This window comes from Ammospiza nelsoni, chromosome 2 (assembly GCF_027579445.1).
Source record: "Ammospiza nelsoni isolate bAmmNel1 chromosome 2, bAmmNel1.pri, whole genome shotgun sequence".
NCBI classification, from domain to species: Eukaryota; Metazoa; Chordata; class Aves; order Passeriformes; family Passerellidae; genus Ammospiza; species Ammospiza nelsoni.
The window spans coordinates 65,942,950-65,958,255 of record NC_080634.1 but is presented as its reverse complement, the minus strand read 5'-3'; the positions used below and the strand labels follow the sequence as shown (position 1 = coordinate 65,958,255).

Genomic DNA, 15,306 nt, shown 5'->3' with positions numbered 1-15,306 from the left:
CCTATATACAGATTTGTTAAAATATTGTTAATACTCAGTAGCATAACAGTAAGCACAGATGCATACAAAGTTTCTCGTATCCATCTGCTTTTGCTGATCTTATGGTGACCCTCCCAGTGCTCTGCTGGATCCCAAGGCAAATGAACCATTTGCATTGCAGAATGAAGTAATACATCTGCTAATCCAGTTACAGGAACTCCTGCTTTGGCAATTTCCCCTTAACTTTCTTAAAGCCTAGAGATGTATTTCTGTGAGAACATTTGGCGTCTTCTTTTCAGAAATGTTGTTTCATGTTAATTTTATGGTAATTCAACTTGGAATATTTTTCTTATCCAAATTACTAAAAGGCAGCTATAAAGCTCCGTTTCTACCCTTTGTCAGTGATTGCATCTGCTCCAGTGCATTCCTTAATTTTACTACCATGATAGTAGTAAACTGGTGGTCAGTTATCAGAGAGCAACTAGCTGGAAATACAGGGAAAGGGCTGTGGAAATTATCACCTCTCAATGCTACAGTCATACATATCAACAGAAGCATTCCAGGAACCCAAGTTATTATTGTGGCTGCACTGTGAAGAGAGCATGCTAAGGCTGCCCTTTGTTTGACTGTTGTATGAAACATAATAATCTATCATATGAGTTATGAAACCCTCTCTGTGATCTCATGTAAGAAAATATAAGCCTATATACTCAGGAAGTTGCCCAAGCAGTGAGACTTTTATGTCACTGGCCTGCCTCTTGCCTTAATGATTTCATTTAAACTAATGCCTACGAAAGGTGCTTGACATTGTATGATCTGAGCTCTTGTGAAAAAAGAAGAAGCTAATCTCATGAAAGTTGCTAATAAGTATTAAAGTATTATCAATGTTTTAACACATTATTCACTTTTGTATGGCATTAGGGAGAGGGGAGTTGGCTGATGTGATAAGAAGCCAATTAATATGATACAGAAGCAAGTGTATGATAAGACCTTTGTTCAGAATATTGCTGGCTTTGGTAAAACCTCCCACACAGTCATTCAATAGATTCTTCATTGCAATTGTGACAGGCTTTTTAGTGTCCAGCCTAGGAGAACATAGCGATGGGATTTGTTTGTTGCTATTTGTACAGCTTGGAGCATTATCAGCGATGAAGTAGCAACTTGGAAATCATCAGATTACCTCTTTTTTTGAAAAACATCTCTATTTCCAGCCCACAACTCAAATTCATGAGTAACTGACACTTCTTAATTTCATCTGAGTATTCAGCTCAAACATTATCCCTTCCATTTGAAATATTACAGTTATCATCCCACTAAAATACAGATATTTTATACTTTAACCTGGAGTGAAAGAGCTTCTCTTATGAACCTCAGGATAATCTTGTGTTTGAGAAATGTGGAAATCAAGTTTAAATAATATGGATATTTATAGGCTGAGTGTGCTTCGGTAAACACGTGAGCTTGAACACATATTTTAAATAGAACTCTAAAATATTTTATGTTTTCTACAAGTTCTTACGTGCATGTTCAGCACTCTAGCTTTTCCATAAATAAGAAAAAAAGTATTGAATATGTTTCATTTTTATTGATGCTGTTGTCCTGTGCATATGGTGTTTCAATGATTGCTAAGGGCATCATTACTGTTCCTACTAGAGTTTAAAAGTGGTGAGATTTAAATGATTACACTGTTAGATTTCCCTTTGTTTTTCAGTCTCTTTCATAGGCTGTTGCTTAACATTTTATTATATATAATGGTTAATTTCTTCTTACTACAGATACTGTTTTACTTGTAATTGTTGAGTCATAATGGAGTCCTGTGTCTTTAAACCATGCAATAAGTCTTACTTCGAAGCAATGCTGAAACTATTTTGACAGAGATTTGTAATTTTGGATTGTGATTTGCCTGGGATCTCCAGAAATTAGTTGTGCTGTGTCATTGTAAAACTATAATATTTCAGACACTACATATTTCCATTTCTGGTTATTTTTTCTATTAAGGCAAGGCTGTTAATGGCTGCAATAAAAAAGTGGATTTTTAAAAAGAGATAGTTAAAGATGAAGCAAGCAGCATAGAGCAGGTGAATAAGGAAGCTTAATTCTTTCTATCTCATAAACAGATAGGCAAGACATTAAAAAGAAGTGAACAGTGAAAAGTCTAAAGCTAATGAAGGAAAGTTAAAATTACTCTTTCCATGCACAAAGTGCACTTTCTTTAATTTCATTCTGATCATAAGTTTGGCACCCTGTGCTGGAAAAGAGTAAGGCCCGCAGATGCTGCCTTCTAAGGCATGCTCAAATATGCTCTCAGCTTGAATTCAGAAGACACAGCTGACTTCATTTTAAAACTGGGGGAAGAAGACGAATTTAAGATTTAAGATCTGGGTGGCAGCAGTTAAAGAAAGCTAATCATATTTTTAGTTAACTGTTTTTTGAATTTGTTGCCAAAAGGAAGTTGTTAAACACTCATTTGCTTTTTCAAAGTGGAAAATTAAACCCTTCACCAATGTGCTTCTTTTTCTACTTCTCTCACAATAAATGAGATGAATTTGCCCTTTCTAAAATAGATATTGAACTCAGTAGCTTTGAGATTAAAGCATTGCTATGTGTATTTTAATTCTATTTTCATTACATTACCTTAAATATTTTCTTTTAAATTATTCTTTTGCATTTTATTTAATTATTTTCAGTAAACTATGTTCAGTTCTAAACATCACCAAGCTTGTAAGTGTTTCAGGCACAAATTATAAAAGCTATTTTGTTGACATCCCCTGAAACACCAAAAAATCCAGCTGATACTTAATGGATTTCTCTATCCCTTCCTTAAGAGGCAGTTTCTAGTTTAATTCCTTCTCTGGCAAAGACTGTTTCATTGAAGCACAAATTCAGAGATCTAAAGGTTATGAATATAGCTCTTTGTTATCCTATTTATTCATCTGGGGTCATGATAGTTCAGCCTCAGATACCAATCCCTTTCTAAGAAAAAAATAGAGAATAAACTAAACAGAATGAATTATTTTCTCTATGTAAATAGCAAACATATTAAGTAATGTTATTCACTACATTTAAAAAATTGATAGATGCTCTGAGCAGGGTCTCTCAAATAAAAATACCTAACTACTGTCATAATAAATCTTCAAAATATGAAAAGCTTATCTAAATGAAGTTCTTCCTTGGATCTTCCAAAAAGCTGTACCTTTTTGAGGATGTTGCTGTGGATATTCTTAAAAAATGTTTCCTTGATAAATGCTTACATTATTTAGCTCACAAGCTGCTTAATATTATTATCCAACAATATAATTGCTGATTCTTATTGCTATAAAGATATTTCACCCTGGATTGTCTCAGAATCATTTACTCATTTCAGTTATTGTGTTTCATAGTGTTCTAAATATCTAAGCATGAAGTGGATTGGGAAAAAACCAAAGTACTAGCTGGGACTGATGAAATTTTAAGAGAAGTCTGGAAGAGAATGTAGTAATGTCTGGATGACTTTAAATCCTTTCAATCACTGACACTATAATTATTACTGTGATTTTTGTGATTCCGATGAAACACGTAAATTTTATATTACATTTAAAAAATGCTGTATTATATTATATTTAAAAAATACTTTTAACTGTGGTTTATGTTGCTCTGTCATGTCTTTATGCAAAAGGTGACAGTCAAGAGCTGGATATAAATGAGGAATTTGGTGTTTTTAAGGGAACAAGCTTGAAGGGTCATCATTCTTAAAATGGTGACCGAGAGCAAGAATGCTGAAATCAGTTGTGGAGCGGAGATGTTTCACACAATTCTTGATCCTATGTTGCTGCTGTCAGCAGAACCCAGGATGGAGTTTTGAGGGGTGAACCCAAAAAAATACAAAGAGAAATAGAAACACTTAAAAGTATATACACAGAGAAAACACTGAGTACTTTAAATTCGGTGCCCACACCTTAGAGAGGTGTGAAAGCTCCCGGTGTAGTCAGTGATTGCTTAGTGGCAGTAACTAAGCAGCTAAGGCTTGGTTTAGCTGCTCACACAAATGTGCATGATACCATAAAAATCTGCTAAGGTCAAGCAAGACAGATAGCTCTGCCAGCTTTGATGGTAACTTTGATGAATTCCACTAAAATAAAAAGTTTAAAAATCACACTTTAGTTTATTCATCGCTTAATACTCTCTTGCTTAGCAGTAATCAATTTCCACACTGACATAAAGCCCTTGGCTTTTACTCCCTAATTTATTCTCTTAGGAGCCACATAAGTGCCCTGCAAAGCTAAAAGTTCATTTCATCTTTCTTTAATTGCACATTAATTTCATGTAACTTTTACAAGAACATCATTGAAAAGCAAGATAATTTGACCTATTCTTTTATAATTGAAGAACTACAAAAGCAGGGGGAAAAAAAGAGTTGCTGAAATTCTCCTTATATTAATGAATTAGGCTTTTAATTGATTATACATTTAACTTTCTGTTTTAAACTATGATAATTACAGGTTGGCTTTTCAATTTAGTTGGTAATCTGTTAATTCTTATTTAATAAATGTATTAATTAAAATAAATAGGCTTTATCTTTATTTCTGTGTGACAGCTATCAAACTTAGTTGAAAACTTATGCAGTGCACTATCAGAGAGCACTCATAATTATATCATTCCATGCATAGTTTAAAGCCATCAGAAAGAAAGGCTAGCAGTCATAATTGCTAAGAGTAGAATATGTAAATGCAGTTCTTTCAGTAATTTATTAATCTGTAAAAGTTTAACCTGAAAATTTATTTTTACTTGTTACAGTTTTTCTATGTCTCCAGAGTTTTCTTTGCATCCTCACCTCCCAAAAATGATACCTCCCAGCACCTCACAAAAATGATAGCCTCAGTTTGAATTCAGCTTCTTTTAAAATATGAAAGGAGATGGAAAGTTTGTAAAATACAGCCTTAATACCCCTGCTTAAAATCATAGCTGTACTGATTTTGAAAGGAAATACCCAATAAAATCTTCTGCTTAAAATTAATTTACCTGTTAATAACATTTGATATTGTGTATGTGTTAGACCTGGCTGGGATGAAATTCATTTTCTTTGCAGCAGCTCCTATGATGCTGTGTTAAATATTTCTGACCAAAACAGTAATGATAAGACACTAATAATCTATCTTTTGCTAAGTACTGTTTTCAAAGGCATATCTGCTTTTCACTCTGCTCCCTTTTCCCCACCATCCCCCAGTAAATATATTGGTCACTGCTCAATAGGTCGTAAATTGAAAAATCTGTGCAGATCAACTGAACTTACCAAAGAGATTCTCCATACCATGCAACATCGTGCTCAGCAATAAAAAGGGAGAGATGAAGTCTTAGGAGGTTAGCCATCTTTTTCCTCAGGCCTGGCCTGAGGAATACATTTATCCACCCTTTGAACACGGTGAGTGAGTGCTGTTGCATAATTTTTGTTTTATTTTCTTTTTGTCTTTTCTCTTCTTCTGCTTATTAAATAATCCCGTCTATATTCCTCCTTTCCTTAATAATTTATTTATTTTTAAAAATCTTGATATAAAGGAGTTTATTTTTCTTTTATTTTTTCCTTTCCTCTTCTTCTAGCCCAGGGAAGGCTGGATGGGGAAAGTGAGTGAGCAGATGTATAGTGCTTACCTGCCTACCAGGGTTAACCCACAACACTAGGACAACTTTTATTTCTTCTGTTCCCAAGAAAAAATAACTCATGGCTATATGTTCACATCTGCTTCGATCACCATGATTAAAAGCAGAGAAGAAATACAGTATGTATTAATTCCTTTAAAATTTTTTTCAGTAAATGTGAAAAAACATCTGTCCAACTCACCTTGTGATCAGTTTTCTAAAGATTTGAGACACTTCCTTGATTAAATTATGGGCAACAGATTATAGACTGCACAACATTGTGCAGATTAGTTCTAATCATGGCAAGCAGTTCTGAAATGAAACATATAACATGTATGTGAGGAAAAAATCTTTTTAAGTAGAATCAAGACAAGTAGTGACTATGAAAGACATGAAGTAGGTTTCTTTACCAAGCTTGCAAACGAGATCACACATCTAGCCAAGACTTTGGTCTTGGTAGTTCAAAGACTTGGTAAGATTCTGTCTCGTTCTTGGCTATTGGTTGCTCGAGTATCTAATTCATAATTCTTCTTCTTCTAAACCTCTTTATGCTTTTTTCCTACCTAAGCTGTTTATTTTAGTTTGCAGCAGTGCCCTACTATTTTCCCATCAAAATAATTTTTGCGATTAATTAAAACACCTTTTTGAGATTAGACCCTTATATGTGTTTAGCCCAAACATTTAAACTATTAAGTCTGTGTGAAAGCTGACACTACAGATACTCTTGTCTGGTGTCTTTGTGTGCTGTAATCTCTTTGGTGTACATCTGTCCAAGTTGCTGAGAGCTCTGAATAACATTTTCAATGCTGCTTTTCCCCAGTGTTAGATGGAGCTGTGCCCATGAAGGAGTAAATATCAGGCAATACCTCACAGGTATGAGAGGACAGAAGCCATTTTGAGCCTGTTATATTGAAGGAAAAAAACACGCTTTAGAATATCAACTGCATGCAATAGTGTTTTTTCTTCTGGAAGATGTATCTGAAACAACAAAACAGAAAAAATAACCAACTAATAAAAACAAACAAACAAACAAACAAACACCAAAAAACCAAACAACCAAAAAAGGCAAAAATCCCCAAAACACCCACATTCTAAATTAATCATTAACTAGAATCAGCAATCCTAGTTCATTTTTTCAGCACACATTCATTTAAGGTAAATCTCCATCATGTAATGGAAATGACAACACTTATTAACATTACTCTTTAACAGCACATTTTAATTTCACAGACTTGTTTTAAGTCACAAATTTACCATATCCAGGATACATTATTTATTTCTAGTGTCTAGGTTCCATGTACTTTTGTTTACATTAATTTGTATTAAATTTCTAAAATATATTTAGGAAAATAGATGGCAACAAATGTTTTCTTTGACACCAAGTTAATGTTTTACACCTGTAAAAATTATCTGGTTTAATGTGGTTTAACCACAAACAAATGTGGTTTAACCACAAACATGCCCACCTCCCCCACCCCAGTGGAATAGGAAAGAGAATCAAAGTAAAACTTTTATGTTGAGATAAGAACAGCTTAATAATGGAAAATAAAGTAAAATACAATAATAATGTTATATAAGAATAATGATAATGATAACAAAAGTAAATAAGGAAACGATGAACAGTGAAATTGTTCACAACCTGCTGAATGATGCCAGAGCTGCTCATCCCAAATCCAGACTGGCTGTCTTTCTGGGCAACTCCCCCCAGTTCATTGAGTTAACATGGTGTTCTTTGGTATGGATTATCCCTTTGGTCACTTCAGGTCACCTGTCTCAGCTGTGCTTCCTCCCAGCTTCTTTTGCATTCCTCCTCACTGGCAGAGCATGAGACAAGAAAACAGTCCTTGACTTAGTGTAAACACCACTCAGCAAAAACTGAAACATCCGTGTGTTATTGACACCATTCTCATTCCAAATCTAAAACACAGCACTGTAGGAGCCACTGAGAAGAAATTTAATCTACCTTAACTGCAACCAGGACACAAACATTGAAACCTGATTCAAGGTTAAAGAGTATGGTACTTGTTTGCAAGTGTACACAAAGAGCATAAAAAATCAAATTTTCTTTCAGTTAACAGTATTTAGAGTAACAACTACTTCAGCATAAGTTTTGGGGACAATTATTTTCCTAGATGGTCATACAGGTCTTCCTACATGACCTTGTTGCTGAGAAGTGATCATAATGTATTATTTCAAAGGATAAAAAATTAGTTCTTGCTATATTCTGATAGTGCATCATGAGAGAAGTGGTGAAGAAAATATTGCTTTGAAGGCAGTGTAACCCCACGTTTAGTAGAAAGAAAGCAAACCTCATCTATCATCTTTATGAAAAGTACCAAAATATGGTCTTTGATGATCCTAGCTAGCCCAATGGCATTGTGCTGCTAGTTATTAGCTGCTTGTACCAGGCCTTTACAGGCTCTGGAGTCTGTAAATAAGTTTTGCTCTCATACTGACACAGACCAGTTACAGTGCAGGCAGTTGTGTTACCTTTGTGGTTGTGTGATAATGGCTTGGGATGTGGACACTTTCATTTGATCCCTATTCCATGTCATTTCTTATCACTATAACCAAGAACATGCATTTGAAATTACAGTTTCTGCAAAAGAATGCACAACAGTTAAATGTCAGTTAGATCTGCTTAATAGCCTATTAAACACAAAAGATTTAGTTGTTACTAGGAGCATAAATTCATAGCATTGCACAATCTAATTTTGTTTATTTAATCCTATAATTTTAATCTGTACACTCGCAGGACATTATGTTCATTAAATTTAATGAAATACTGGTCTTGTTAGTGTCGAAGGAATTTTGTGATTGTCTTTTAAAAATAAGAATTTCATATATGTTTATCAGGACTTAGTGGATTTAGATTTCCCTTTTGTTTCATTCAAAAAATTGTTCCTGAAGTAAAGGCTTATCTATAAATTTTTATCCATAAATAAGGAAAATTGTTTCCTTCTTAACGGTAGTTCTTCAACAGTTTATACTTCTATAGACATTATTTGCCTCTTCTCAGAAGCATTAACAAAAACCAAAAACTTTTTCCAAAGACAGGAACTTCATAAGAAATAGACATGCTCTGAAAAATTACTTTAAAACAATGAAATTTGTGGTTATCATCTAGCTGGTGTTGATAAATAGTTCAATCCTGGGGCATAACAAGCTGGTGTAAAATTAGATTCTCAGTAATATTTCAATGAAATGCTACAAAAATACATAAAGTCTTGGGATGTTAAAATCATAAGCAGCTGGACGTGGAAATTAATGGTATCTCTCCTATCTCTGATGTTTTTTTAGACCTGCTTTACAAACAAATTATGAAACCTAGGGGCAAATTAGCTGTATCTATGATAATAATATCTGTGTGATAATAATGCTAAAAACCATCAGACTGGGCAGTTCCTCAGCCCCTTGCAGAACCATGTCACATCATTGCAAGTAATGATTTATCCTTTGTAATAGCATCTGCAGTAATAGTGCCTTGACCAAATGCCCTTAAGGAGCTTATTTCTGCAACAAATTGATCTTTATGTTAATACCCTTTTCTTATTTACTTCTACCACTTTTCTGTTCTTTGCGTTTGGCCAATCCTTATAATTTTCTAGACTAAATAAATCCCTTCTTTCTTTTATATAGTATTACCCCATAGGTACTTGAAGAGACTGATCATGTACCTAGTATTTTCTGTTTGGTAGATGGCACTAGATCATTTAGTGCTCCTTCATATGGTTTATTTTCTGATTGTTGTGTTTCATTTTGTTATTGATCCTTGTAGTCCTGTAGTTTGTTCTGTCCAACTTATTATCTGTGAGAAATAGCATTGCAGACACTGGGCAATGGGCTCACAGTGAAGACATGCAGCTTGCCTGCCCAAAGTGGAGCAGTGAAAGCGCTTCTGTTAATGTTGAATGTACTCAGAGTCCTGGGGGTGCTGGTACCATAAGAGATGGCTCCTTGGGGTATCCACATAGCACAGTCCTTATTGGTGGGTGAGGCACAAAACCAAGTAGAGCTTGAGGCTCCACTTTGACTTGGACAATTGTTTTGTGATCTTTGCCATGGTCTACACTGGGCCATGAAGTGAAAGCTGTCCCGTAGAAGGTGTAGATGTGTTGAGGAACAGCAAGGAAAGGTCTAGTTGGGTTGTTCATACTACAAAATGTCAGACAGTTTTTGTTTGCAGATTCAGATTATTATCAGACACACTCTGTAAGATTTCATCTTTTTAATTCTGTTCTGATACTCTTCCATAGCTAACTATGCATCCAACTGCATGAATACACTTATGGTAAGTCAGGATAATAATTTCTATCTGGGCTGCTTCTGAGGGTATAAATTTATGTCTTACCATGTTTTAGCATTCCTTTAGTGAAGAGGCTTTCACTGCTCCTAAAAGTGAATGGGCCAGGAGAAACCAGGGCTGATTATACTTCATACCCCACTCATCTGATAGCTTTATAGGTACCTTCAGGATGAGATGGGTAAGTTTACACCTTCTCTTTGTGCACATGTATATGCTTATAGCACACTCATGTATCATTCCAATGTAGACGACAGTGGTGTAATTACTTCTAGTTGTCTTAGAAATCTCAGCTGCAGAGCAATATGGTAGACTTTGTTTCTTTATGTGCCTTTTCTGGTTTTATTTGTTTGTTTGTTTTTCTAAGTGTGTGCAGCTGAGGTGTGGACTATAGTGATGTTGAGTACAGACATGAATATTTACATCCAAAGAGAAAATGTCCAGAATTTCAAGGAGATGGCAGTCTTTCATGATAGCATTACAAACAGAGCAGGTAGCAGAAATCTTGTTTTCAGCTGCCACACTTCATAGTGCTGCTTTCACCTTGGCTTCATTTCTAACAGTTGGCTGCACCTGCACTCACCCCAAGGGGCTGATCCCACGCCAAGCAGCGCAGAATGGCTCACGTGCAGGACATCACTCATGGCCACCAGACCAGACTTACCATGCTGCATAGCACAGGGTTCTGGCTCTCTGCAATGCCTGTGTCACCCTAAGACAAAGGAATAATTTTTTGTGTGCTTTCTCATGTTGGGGTGTTGGAAATACAGTGTACTGCAGTCCTCAGCATGAAAATTTTAAAGCACAAAAGGGAGTGTGAGTTTGGGCTCCCCTTGAGAGGGTCCTGAGGGCAGGCAGGACTATTTGCAAGCAGACTACCTGTGTAAAGTGTGTTAGAGGACTGAGCAGAGCAAAGAAAACAAATCTGATTTAGTCATGTATTTAGAAATGATCCCTGGACAAAGCTCTGCTCAGAACCATACACAGGTTTTCTTTTGGAAACAATGGGTTTAGAGAGATTTGTGTGACAATAAAAATTAGGGAAGGAGGATATGACTAAACTCGGCAGCAAAGCTATTTAGCTTACATAAAAGTGTTTGTTGAGTACGGTTTAAGGCATTATTCTTTACTCCTTATCTCATAAAATTGTATTCCATAGTTTTCTCATTTGTAGATTGGTTGCAAAGCATAGTTGCACAAGTATCAAATTGTTTTACCATGCAGATAAGGCAACAATGTATTTTGTCCTGGCTATCTCTGAGTAGTGGTATTTAATGATCTGACAGCCGTGTTCAAATGAAGAATCCATTACTTTAACAGCAGATACAGAATTCCAGAGAAAAATAATATTTTAAACAAAAAGTGATCTATGTGTGGGTGTGCCTCACTCAGCATTTATTACTCTTTATGGCAACTCAAACAATTTAAGAGATACTTCTTCCTACTCCAGTGTGTCAGCCTGGTTCTTTTGAAGAATGTGCATTCTCTGCAGAAAAAGCAGCCATTAATCCCATCATAGTTCTTGCATTTTTATATATTTTGCATGCAACTCCTGCACAGATTTAAAATAAGTTTGTGATGCTGGTATTAGGAAGAATTACGTTGATAATTTCATCATTGTCTCTTGCAAATCTTTAGCTGCTTAGTTTTTTATGCTTGATCTTGAATCATTCATTTGCTTTCTTCTTGTGGTGCAATTTAATACAGCAGAATTTATTGAGACAGTTTAAATGTTATAATGATATGTTTATATTGAAGCTCATTTATTTTTATTGCTTGCCAAAAAGAATCTGTGCTGAGATTTTGGAGTTCTTGTTGAGATTGAGTGTGGGGAAAGATACCTAAACATGTGTTTTTTATTTCATTTTAAGAATCATACCAAGGGTAAAGTGAATTTTCTATTATAATATTTCTGACTGTATTTGCTCGCTTCACACTCATCTCTTCTGCCCAGTGTCTAAATAAACTCTCTGAAACCAAAGTTGTCAGACATGATAAAAAAGATGAGAGTAAAAAAGGTAAAGGATGGCAAAAGTAATTCCTATGGGAACCAGTTTTCCAAGCTCCATGGATTCTTCTAGTTCATCAGATATGCCTGAGGTAAAGGGCAATGGCCTGCATAAATTAGTCTGTCCAGAATCACACCACTATTGCAGGTCAGAAGAAAACTTCCGAGTTTGAAGTAGTATTCAAATTGGATGTAGACTTAGGATGATGTGGAGATGCATTCCTCAACAGTGACATGTGCACTCACTGATATCAGTTGAAGGCTTTCTTAGAAAACAAAGAAAGAAAGAATATGACCGGTGATTTACTCTAAAAATATTGAAATTTTTTAGACTAATAGAATCATACGAGTTGGAAAAGTTACGGAGTCCAATGTTAGACCAAACATCACCATGCCAACTAGTCCATAGCACTAAGTACCACATCCTGGGGTTTCTTCAATACTCCCATGGATGGTGATACACTTGCCTGTACAGCCCATTCCAATGCCTAACCACCCTCTCAATGAAGAAATTCTTCCTGATGTCCAACTTGAACCTCCTCTGGTAAGTTTAAGGCTATATCCTCTTGTCCTGTCTTTTGTTGCCTGGGAGAAGAGACCAACCCGCACCTGGCTACACCCTCCTTTCGGGGAGCTGTAGGGAGCAATAAGCTCTCCCCTGAGTCTCCTCCTTTCCAGGCCCAACAGACCCAGCTCCCTCAGCTGCTCCTCATAGAATCACTCTCTAAACCCTTTTCTAGACAAGCTCCAGCACCTCAAGGTTTTTTTTGAGTTGAGAAGCCCAGAACTGCATGCATGACAATACTCAGGGTGTGACCAGCCCCGAATGCAGAGGAACAATCACTTCCCTGGTCCCACTAGCCACATTGCTTTTTATACATTATTATTTACACAATTTTTTTTTTACACTGGTCAGGATTTCTTCAGTGATCTTAGCTACCTGGTCACATTTCTGGCTCAGAAACAGCTAGTTCTATCTAATATGGTATCTATTTTATTTTTAATATTTAAATATTTATAATGAGTTTGATTATTAATGAAAAATTACTGAAAACTTAGAAAAAATAATAGTTCTACCAGACTACAGGAAAATATCAGAAAGGCTGGAAAGTATTGTTAATTTCAACATAGCACAGTCAAAAATATTCTATCCTAAGCAGAGAAAAAAAAAATCACCAAAACTGGATTTTGTTTTTCTTCTTCTACACCCTTCTTTTCCATTAATTTTCTTCTCACTGAGAGCCATCTTCTCTTCTTCCTCAGAGAAACTTCTCAGTCTTACTTCCTGCTAGCTACAGAAGTCAAAAGTAATGACCACTTTAAAGTTTTATGTATTGGTTTCAAGCTCAATAGATCCAATAAATTAATGAGTACTATGGATCTCCTCTCTTTGACTTACTGCTTAGGGCCATCTTCAGACAAATAAAAAGGTTTTGCTTCCTAACTGGAAAGATTCTTTTAAAGTCAAAAAGAATAGAAAGATGATAAGTAATTCTGAACCTTTCAAGTAAATGACAAAACTTTTCAATTGACATCAGCAAAGGCCAGGTTCACCCTCCATTCTTTGTGAGGTTTGAACAAAGCATGAAGATAACAAGCTACAGGAAACAAGCCTGGGCTGTCTTCTCACTTCTATTTGTTGCCCGTACGTTCCCATGTCCCAGCTGGGAAACTGCAACTATAACTGTTATGCTTCCTTATCCATAAGATATCTGTAGTGATAATACTGATTCAGCAGTGCTTTAACACTTATAAATGTCTCTCTCCCACTGACTTAGAATTTTTATGGGTTCTTCATTGTGACTTGGAATTTGAGCAGATGTGCAGAAAGAAAAATATACCATTTCTTCATTCTGAGGGATTTTTCACATCACTGCATTCTAAACTGTTTAACTAGGTGGTTTTTTTTTTTTTTTCTTAAAAAATAAAAAGAAGAAAAAAGAAAATATGAAGTGTAAGCATAGAAAATCTGTCATACCTGTACTGATATATCTGATATATCTATTCTTTCAGCCTGTAAAACTGGAGTCTTATAAATATAATTTTATTTCAAGGGAAATGTAGAGGTTCTACACCCAAGACATAAGATAAATATAACAGGGTGAAAGTCATCTTTGGACTAAGCATGCCATGAACTCTGGAGAATTACATCTGTCCTTATCACAAGGTTTAAACACAAAAGGAAATTATAATTAAAGAACTGTAAATATACATAGTACTTTAGTCGCAAATAGTAAGTCAAGGTTACCTTCTCCAGTGAACCTTTCATGTATCAGGAGACTTAGTTACAAAAGTGAGTTTCCCCCTTCAGATGACTAAAGGCAGCACAAAATTATCCTTTTCCACTGTTCATTCCTTCTCCTAAGCTCCTTTACAATCAACTCTTCTTAGTGAAAAAAAAGGAATTCTTTAAAAGTTTCCAAACATTTACAAGATAACGAGAGATGCACTACATTTGGATACATAGAGCTGTGCCTCATTTTACATGTTTCTGAGAAGTGCATCATTGCAACTGAATTGGGACTGAATGATGCCTGGAAAAACCTATAGATTTGTTATAGCAAGGATATAAAAATAGAATGGGAAATCTATTTGTCTCTAACACATTCAATAAATCTGTAAGATTGAAAGTATCTTTTGAAGTGCTATAGACTGAAATATCAAAAGAGCATGTCGATTTTTAAGCACACTCAGTAGAGTGTTAAGTTTATTAACATGTTTGCAGAGGTTCTCCATTATTAACAGTGGCATATTCACTAATCTCTTCTCACCAATTGCAGATGTATATTCTTTGTACATAGCTATCTACAATAGCCTATCACTATTTTAATCTGTCTGAATGCCCACATCTTCCATTAGACATACCTGAGTAGCTCCCTGAGGCTGATAAGAGTGAAGCGTGAAAGTGTTTGAGGGCTGGTCAAGCCTAAAGGCTCTTCCTTGAAATTCTTATAGAAAGTTAAGATTAAAATTGTTGAACTCCATGATAGTTCCTTAGTGTACCAAAATGATCATGTGATGCTAGACTTGACAAGTATTTCATCAGAATCCCTATGGTCAGCATTTGGTAATGTTCATGAGGGTTAAACAGAGTTTTAAGTAGTTTGTTGTCACCCCTCCTATTGCAAGTGTCAACCAGCTGTAATTTAAAAAATAAAAAACTTACAGGTGGTTGACACTTGTGGGAGTTAGTTGCTTCTTCCAGAAATAAAAGGATAAACATGAAAATCTAATCCCACATGTTCTGAAATGTATGTCTGTATGCATGTAGTGACTATTGCAGAAGAGCATCTACTGTATGTTTTTTATTTGATATCAAATCACTGTGATTGGGAGAAATGATGGAATACAGCTATTTTTACTCTTGTTTTCCACTGAAATACTTCAGTTGTCCTTCACTTAC

At 35.4% G+C, this 15,306-nt stretch overlaps 1 protein-coding gene across 2 annotated transcripts in view; it reads left to right on the top strand.

Moving 5' to 3' along the window:
* The window catches only part of PCDH9 (protocadherin 9), a 672,648-nt gene that overhangs the window by 587,033 nt on the left and 70,309 nt on the right, over positions 1–15,306 (top strand). The window lies entirely within an intron of this gene.